The sequence below is a fragment of the Coenobita brevimanus genome, chromosome 86 (assembly GCF_032717465.1).
Source record: "Coenobita brevimanus isolate Jiangsu-jjx chromosome 86, ASM3271746v2, whole genome shotgun sequence".
In the NCBI taxonomy this organism is placed as follows: domain Eukaryota; kingdom Metazoa; phylum Arthropoda; class Malacostraca; order Decapoda; family Coenobitidae; genus Coenobita; species Coenobita brevimanus.
The window spans coordinates 10,023,327-10,033,209 of record NC_137039.1 but is presented as its reverse complement, the minus strand read 5'-3'; positions in this window follow the sequence as shown (position 1 = coordinate 10,033,209).

The following is a 9,883-nucleotide window of genomic DNA, read 5'->3' as shown; positions in this document are numbered from 1 at the left end:
TCTCATCAGTATTCATTCTTTCTCTAATTATATCTTCTAGAACTCCATTACCTTCATCATCTGGTGTCAAGCTTTATGCCTCTATAATTTCTTCTTTCCAGGGCATCACCCTTCCCCTTGTACACTTTCACAGTTACACTCTTCAGCCAATCATCTGGGACAACACATATATAATCATATTTGTCAGGTCAGTGATTAACCTCACTACTATATCTCGTGAGGCCTTTAACATTTCATCAGTCAACCCAGACACACCTGCTGCCTTCCCCACCTGCATCCTGCCTATTGCCTTGCTCACAGTGGCAGCATCAATCAAAGGCCAAGGGCCAAACACTGGACCTGTTGGCTCCAAACCTTCCCTGTCCCAGTCAAACTCCTTGTTCAACAACTGGCTATAATACTCTCTCCATGCATCTTTAATATCCCCACTGTTCACTACTACCCTTCCTTCTTCATTCTTCACACATCATTCTTCACACACTGCTTACCTATGATATGCCAATTCTCCCTCTTCATCTGAATTGCCACCTTAAAAAATCATAATCTTTCCTTTCCCACAATTTAGGTTATCAAGTAAAAGTCTGTGTGACTCGGACTTCACCTTGTAAACCTGTAAACCTCTTTTGTAACCTTACGCTTGGCAGCCAATTATTCCTCTTTGTTACCACCCTTCTTTCATTCCCGGAAAAGCCTTCATTTCTCCTTAACTGCAGCTTCTACACCCTCATCCCACCACCAGGTCACTTTATGTCTTGGTTAGCCTCTTGTCCATCCACATACTGAATCAGTAACTTTCAAGAGGTTGGTGTTGCGGGCTTTATTCATTAACACTTCCACTCACCTCATCTCGATATAGAAGGCATCCCTTACTGCTTGGTTTCTCAACTTCCATATTTTCCTCGTAGGTGCATAGGTCCCCTTTTTCATCACCTGCTTCTTAAGCACCGTGTCACATATCAATAACTTGTGTTGCTGCACACACTCCTCACTCCCTGTAATATTAACATCCCTTACTAACCTCCTATCAGCCCTCCTGACCAGGGAAGAGTCTATCTGGCTGCTATTTACCCCAGACTCATATGTAATCAACCTATTCCCTCATTTCCTAAAATATGTGTTGCACACAATCATGTTGATTGCCTCCCCAGACTTGATTATCCTTTCCCCCTCCTCATTTCTTATACCATATGCACATCCCCCATGTATAGTTGCCTCCTCCACTGCTGCATTGGCCACTCAGTGTTTTCATTGTGTGGGCTGTCTGAGGTGTGAACCACCCAAGTAGCGGAACATGTATTGGAAGCAGAGTTGGGGGTTTTATGCTGGGGTAGAGGAGGTAGAGGGTTTGAAAAACTAGTGGGTGTTTGAGAAGGTGGGGGAGACAGTATGAGGTGCATTATTTATGTGAGAAGGAATTGTTGGGTAAATCAGTCATTAAGGTGTGTTATTTCTCACTGTGGTGGTTTGAGTGGGAGGCAAGGGATGGATGGAGGTGGCAGGGGTCAGGCAGCTGCTTGCAGTGGCAAGCAGATTGGACTATATGGATTCAGAGAACATTGCTCCAGTCCCACCTCATCCCCTAGAAAGACTGGTAGTGCTTGCTCCAGTCCCACCTCATCCCCTATTAAGACTGGTAGTGCTTGCTCCAGTCCCACCTCATCCCCTAGAAAGACTGGTAGTGCAGCTCACCCATCTCCTAAATGCCTGTGCCACACACTGGACACCATAGAAAATGGGTAGGAAATCACACTCTGGTGGAAACGCAACGTGTGTCCATTACTATCATCCGAACTGCCCTGACTACCTACAGTATTTCATGAGGGCTGTGGCCATCATCTGAGCTTTGGGGGTTAAATGATTGTCACATTGGTGGTTAGCAGCATCTTGTGGTGTGCTGAAGATAGATTTTCACCATCTTAGGATGCTGTTTTTGGCACTAAGTTACCTTTACCATTGCTGATTTTTCCAGAGCTACCGTATAATTTCATAACAACCCAACCCACTGTATTTCTTGACATATATAAAGCACACTCCCCCCTCCCAAAAAATGCTACACACACACACACACACACACACACACACACACACACACACACACACACACACAAAGTCCTTGTTTAGGACAGGCCTACAGGCTGAGGGGGCTGGCATGAAGGCCACCAATAGTCAGAAGCAAATCATTCATTGGCCTTACTAATTATTAACCCGTCACGTCCCGAGCCTTTCCGCACCTGTGACATCCCCCAGTCCCGAGCCTTTTTGGAAAAAAATTTTTTCTTATAAAACTTCCGCTTAGGTCGAGAAACGATGGAAAATCTTGAAGAAAGTGGTCTCTGCGGTCTATAAGTGGTCTATACAGGTGCGGTTTCCCCCCGCAGGTATCGTATTCTGTAATGGGCTGGATATGCGTTAACGTTTTCTATGGTAAGGAATAATGGGACAAACAACACACAACACCACTACATTTATTGAATTTGAACTAATAAACAATAACAGTAACAATATAATGGATTTCAGACACATATATAGGAAAAATAAGCATTGTACCATCGCGCGAGCATAGCGAGTTAGGTCCGAGTCGTATCATGCTATATGCTAATTTTCTGTTATGAGTCTACCGATCATTTTTTCTACTTGTATACTTCTGTTTCAATGACAATTTACCAATTACAACTGTTTGTAAGTGATTTCAGATGTTTTCATTCATTATGATGACATGCAGCATAAGTTTAGCGCACATCAGCTTAGTAAGCACACTCACTATGACTCGTATTTCAACATACCAAATTGTTTTATCACTTTCCAATTATTTTCCCATTTACATAGAACCTTTCCCCCACCACTGTGAAGGTTTTCAATTATTTTCATTCATTACGAGGGCATTTAGCGATATGCTAGCGCCTATTCACATAGCAACCACGATCTCAAACACTCGTGTTTCATCATCTACTTTATTTATTCACTCCAATTATATTTTCCCACATACATTACACACGTTTACACCCCTCCAATGCACTGTACATACTTACTGCCATTATTTATTCAAGTGAGCGTGAGAATATCGCCTGAAAATACCCTCGCAAGGAATGTTACGTCATACATAATACTCACACACTTATATACTAATTCACTCACACACTTATATACTAATTATTCACTTTATCACTTGCTGACTTTTATTTTGACTAATACGTGCCTTATTCATTCGACTAAGCGTCAGGAAATCTTATCTTTATAGACACGCTATGAATATTTGACTTAGGATATACATCATCATATACAATAATTTGAATTTATATTATACCCGTAAGAATGTCACATAATAGAAAATATATAATAAGGGGCCGTATTTATTGCACTGAGCGACAGAATATCGCATCAAACAACCCTCTCTATGTAAGTTTCAACTTAGGGCAGATTTATATACTTACACCCAATGTTTTCACTTATGTTCTACCCGTAGGCACTTTATACTAATATTTGGCGATCCACATGACTGATATTTTCACAGAGCGTCTGTCTGTCGCATTTACATCATAATTTCAGCGTCCTTTCGCATTCATACCTTGCTAAAATTGCAGCAACGTGTGATATTCACTAAAACATGGGTGAATACACAGACCCACGTCACACTGCACGCACTCATAGCGGGTGTCCTTCCTCTGTGTCGTGAGTCTCACCTGGGAATTACTGCACACGTGACACCTGCACTGGGGCCTAGGTCTGTTGGGCTGAGGCGGGATAGGAGTGGGGAAATGGCGGGCGGATATTCTCTGGGGAGTGTGGGTAATATGGGCAGTGCGGGGGCGCTGTTGGGGCCTTTCAACAGCATACTTTGCAAAGATTTCTCGTGTGAGCTCCCTCACAAACCCTTCAAAGGTTTCCTGAACTCCTGTGGTCATGGCGTGAAGGTGGTGGCAATTCAGAGCAGTGATATCTAGCAAGTGAAAGAACAGTTTTTTATACCACTTCATCGTGGTCCTGGCACACTCTACCGTCGATATCATGGAGTCTGACTGGTCCACGAGGCGCATGTTTATATTATAGTCCATGACACATTCAGGTTTCCAAGCACGACGCCTGCTCTCGCTATGGTAATCAACAGAATCAGTACGGTGCATCAAGGGGCGGTGAACCGTGGACAAGAGGCTTACTTCTCTGTTGTGGTTCCACATTGTTGCAAGGATGTTGTTGGCTTTGAAGAAGACAACCTCACTCCTTGCAAGTTTCCGCCCTACCTTGACCATGTGACGCTGGTTCACCTTTACGGTTCCACAGACTCCCGTTTCATGTCTGTGAAGATAACGAGCGAGAAGAGGGCTAGTGTACCAGTTGTCGAGATAGAGAACGTGACCACGATGAAGGTAGTCTTGTATCATCGTCTTTACCACTGCTCCCGAAAGTCCTATACTTCGATCTTCTATTATGTCTGTCTGTGCACCGGTGTACAAGACTATGTCTTGCACGTATCCAGTCCTACAGTCACACATAACAAAGATCTTGAACCCAAAACGGTGCCTTTTGCTGGGTATATACTGTCTGAATGAAATATTGCCTCTCCACAACACGAGACTCTCGTCTATGACGAGATCTCTATAGGGATAGAATGAGGATCGAAAGGTTTGCCTGAGGTGATCAAAGACCAGCCTAATTCGCCTCATTTTATCAGTGTTGTTTGCATTTGCAGGGTCATGAGCATCATAAAAATGGAGGCGACTTAGAATTTGTTGAAACCGATTACGGCTCATCACTTGACCAAATATTGGGGTAAACATAACAGGGTCCCTAGTCCAGTAAGCAGGAATTCTATTTTTTCTTATTATACCCATCAAAAGGACAAGGGCAAAAAATAAGAACATTTCTGGAATGGAGACAGGGTAATCATAAATCATTGAATGCCTACTCCTTGTTCCCAATCTTTCACTTTCTAGCCGCTGGGCGCTTGCAAACAGGTTTGTTTGAAACACGATCTGATCTACAAAGGCCTCACTGAAAAACAGGTGGAAAAAATCCAACCTGCTTGAATTACAGTGAATACCTGGTGCAATGCAGCCAGATCGCCCCTGCTCAGTGAAGGGGAGAAAAATCACTCCCATCCTCCCAATCCCACGACACAAATCCCTCGTCCCCATCACCGCCTTCGTCTGGGTGGGGAGGAGATCCTGGCTGGAGAGGTTGGGGAGAAGGAGTACGGAGGGCTTCCCCACTGTCACTCCTCTTCCCTCTGCCTTTACCCTTTCCCTTTCCCTTACCCTTATGGCCTTGAGGAACATTAGGGGGCTGTGGGGATGAAATAGTTGAATATTGGGGAGCAGAAGACGTGCTGGGGAGTGGTTCCTCCCCACCTTCCCCCTCCATTACCACACCACGTGCTCTCTCACGCAACCTTGCTCGACCACGTGTTAGGGGATATTGGGGAGCATAAGACGTGCTTTGGAGTGGTTACTCCCCACCTTCCCCCTCTCTCACAACCCCACGTGATAAGGAATGCACCCGCACTGGCCCACGTGATCCACTCTGCCGCCTCACACTGCGTAGGGAGAGCAATGACTCACCCACCTCACTCTCACTTTCCCTAATCCCAGGAATGTCCATTTCACTCCCCACTCCCTCCACTTCACTTCCTACCGCCCCAAACAGAATGCTAGGCCCATACCTGCTTAGACGACGTGGTGTGCGCTCTGGGCCACGATGGGTAATCACCTCCCGCCCATACCACGTGGCAGCACGTCCCACGTCTCCGTCCTCGTCCTCGTCCTCGACCTCGAATTCTGCTTCCAAGGCACGCTGGGGATAGGGATATGACATACCACGTGCCTTCTTTGCCTCCTGCCCCTCTCTAGTAGCACGGTAAGTCACGTACTGCCGCTTCCTTGGTGACGGAACTTCCTCATCACTGCTGGTGGTTTCTTCCTCCTCTGGCTGCACATAATCCTTGTCCATCTCCTCGTCATCCAGTGGGGAATCACTGTCGCCGGTAAAGGTGTCCAGGGCGACTTGAATTTCGCTCTCTGAGAGACCTCTCTTAGCCATGTCTGAGCAGGACCATGGCTACCAGGTGAGTGGACGAGTGGCGGGCTAGCGCGGGTCGCGCGGGGTCGCTGAGTGTCCCCGCCTGGTGGCAGGTAGGGGAAGGTCAGGCGAGGGTACGTACCGCAAATCAAGCGCGAAATTTGAAAATTGTCGAAATTATGCACATTGCAATTGCACGACGTACTGGTACGTCGCCGGGACTGGCAAATGCAAATCGTGGTGACGTACCCATACGTCGTCGGGACGGGGCGGGTTAATGACAGTTTCAATAATGGAGACATGGATGATCATGTTCATGTTCATCATGTATTATCATAAATACACAGTAAGGTAAAGATTCTGTAGGTTAGATAAGCACACACATCATGGATCAAGGTACTCTACCATGCCAGGCCCAGTGATAATTTGTAAATAAAAAACAGCTGATTCCATTGAATGTAAGGCAGCGGTGAAAGACTTGTAGTGCTTGTATTTCCACTTCAAATAAATAATTTAATGCCAAATTATTATCCTAACCTAATTTATGATATTTCAGTGTGTTTGCATAAGTTACCATAGGATAGTGTAGGTTAGATTAGGCTAGGTTATGGTTGAATAAAGTTACTTTAGACTGTGATAGGTTAGGTTATGGTTGGCTTGGTTGAGTTGGGTTAGGTTGGTTTTGGTTGGGTTAGGTTGTTAGATTAGACAATTTAAGTTAGGTAACACATGTGTTTGAATAGGTACAATAAGGTTTGGCTTGTAATAATACGTATTGAACTTGGCTCATGTTGTCCTGTCTTTAATTATTATGGATATGTATGGATGAACTTATTCAACTTAAATAAAATATACTGAACTGGAGGGGTTATATACGAGGTGCTATCCATAATTATCCAGACTAATGTTATTTAAATTTGAACACTCACCATAGCTCCTCTTGGCCACCATCACCTTTGAAGTAGTTCCCTTGCGCATTGATACACTGATGCCAGCGCTTCCACCATTGCTGGAATGCTCCCTGGAAGTTCTTTTTGATGAGTGTCAAGCACCGCCTGCTGTTCCTTCTGAATGTCCTCATTGGTATCAAAACAATACCCTGTCAGCTTAATCTTCATTTTAGGGAACAGAAAAAAGTCACAGAGGGCCTGGACAGGTTTCATCTTCTGAGGTGAGTCCAAGAAGCTCAGTGTAGATATCAACACGTTGCTGCATGTGGTCAGTCGTCAGGAGCTGGGGACTAATTTGGTTGTGGTGCGGCACTTGCCCAATTCTTAAGTGTGAATCCTCTGACTTGTCACAAAACCAGTTCCCACCTCCACACCAATATCGTCAATGCTCTGACATTGATCGTCACAGATGAACTGCTGAATTTTTGCAACGTTCTGAGGAGTTGTGTTGGTTGAGGGCCTCTCTGTGTGGTTGTCATTGTCTACTGATGTTCAACCAGCCTTGAACCATGCCTGCCACTGAAACACCTGTGTCCGACCAAGAGATTACTCACCAAACATTTGTTGAATCATTGTCAGGGTCTATTTTGCATTATTCATGGGATTTGCAAAAAATCTGATGCAAATTCAGTATTCCTTTTACATATCTTGAAAATCACCTGACACATGCAAGAGAGCAAGCAAATGAACGTCAGAAATTCCCACGGCTGCCTAGCTCCTTGCCGCGTGACACACTGGCTCACAATGCATGTTAGTACTGCCACCTAGAGGCACATCATGCTACTATAGTCCATTTAGATGTCGTGATCCCTGTCTTGAAAAGTTCGGAGAGCACCTCGTATGACCTTGAATCCAATGCAGTTACCTTTTTTAACATTCTATAATTCTAAAGGGATTTGGCAGTGACAGAACATAGAATGTCAGTCCTATGATGATTCTACAGGGTTTTGGCAGCGACAGAACAGAATAATTCAGTGTAACAGCACTAGGCTGGTAGTGGAAGCATCCAGTCTACATTAGGAAGCAAATGTGAGAGTAATCAGTAGATACCTATTGTTTAGTGGTGCAGAGGTGGCACTAGGTGAAGTAGCTTGGCACCCATATTCACCACATAGGACTTGCCAGGTCTGTGATACAGTCAGTGGTTGTTTTTTGTTGCTGATCAACCCCAGACTGTCTGGCCAAGCAGACTCGTCAGCTACAGGCAAGCAACACTACAGGGTTGTCCCATAGAGTGACCTGATGTTCCTTTGTGGCTGACAGGGTCTAACCCAAGCAAGGTGCAGGGAATAGTGTGGTTTGGTTCCTGGATGAATGCCACATTTGCATCTCTCCACCCAGTTAATAGGGGCACTATAGCAGGTTTCACTTCACCCTATAGTTTGGTTATACTGTAGTATTACCAACCAGAGTTATAATGGTTTCCTGGGTTATACGAAACTATTAGGCTTGTCACTGAGCAAAGAGCCACATGATATGGAAAGGAGAGTCATAAAAAGTAACAGAAAGGGAAGGGAGAGGTAAGATGAGAGGAAGGCAGACAGAAATAAAATGAGGAGGAGGAAGGGAGAAGTTCAGTACTACCATACATCAAGTGAGATGATGATGGTTGCCACCACCTCATACTTTCAGTCACTGTTTAAATCATGTAATTACAATTGCTGTATGAATCTTTGTTGTAGGAATACTTTACATTTATGCTTTACTGATTTCTGTATTTCCTTAGGAAGTACACATTAATCTCTTGATTCCAGGCCAATGACTTATAAAAGTATTACATAGTTACTGTGATGTAACTTTAAATACTTGTCCACTGTGTAGTCTACTGTTGTGTATGTAAAGACATGATCTGTGATTCAGGTGTGTGGCGAGAGACTAACTGGACGTGTGCAAGGCAGCTTCCAGTCAGTCCAACAGAGGACCTGATGTGGACCCCAGCTAAAAGGTAATGATTTTGCTAAGACTCAAATCTTCATGTTGATAATTCTGGCTCTGCCTTTATAATGTGTTGTACTGTAAACCATTGTTTTGCATCGCTAATGTATTCCCAGGTTATACTGTGCCTTGTGCAAATGGCATCTGCACAAAAAGAAGCCTAAGGCCGTAAGTGCATGTGGATAGTGAACTAAGTGAATTTTTTTATTTGCTCATAGGTGAGCAGTGTGTGAAGAATGATGAAGGAAGGGTAGTGGTGAACAGTGAGGATATTAAAGATGCTTGGAGAGAGCACTATAACCGGTTGTTGAATGATGAGTTTGACTGGGACAGGGAAGGTTTGGAGCCAGCAGATCCAGTGTCTGGCCCTTGGCCTTTGATTGATACTGCTACTGTGAGTGAGGCAATAGGCAGGATGAGGGTGGGGAAGGCAGCAGGTGTGTCTGGGTTGACTGCCGAAATGTTGAAGGCCTCAGGTGATATAGGGGTGAGTTTAGTCACTGACCTGATAAATAGGATTATTTATGAGTGTGTTGTCCCAGATGATTGGCTGAAGAGTGTAATTGTAAATGTGTATAAAGGGAAGGGTGATGCCCTGGAAAGAGGAAATTATAGAGGTATAAAGCTTTAAGATCAGATAATGAAGGTAATGGAGAGAGTTTTAGAAGGTATGATTAGAGAAAGAGTGAATATTGATTAGTTGCAGTTTGGGTTTATGCCAGGTAGGGGGACCACTGATGCCATATTCATTGTTCGACAGCTTCATGAAAAATATATTGGTAGGAGAAGGGATCTTTATTTTGTTTTTGTTCATTTGGAAAAGGCCTTTGACAGAGTCCCTAGAGATGTGGTGAAGTGGGCAATGAGAAAGCTTGGCTTGGAGGAGTGGCTGGTTAGGGTGGTTATGGCCATGTATGTGGGTGCTCACACCCAGGTGAGAGTGAATGGAGATTTGAGTGATGAGTTTTCCATGAATGTTGGTGTGC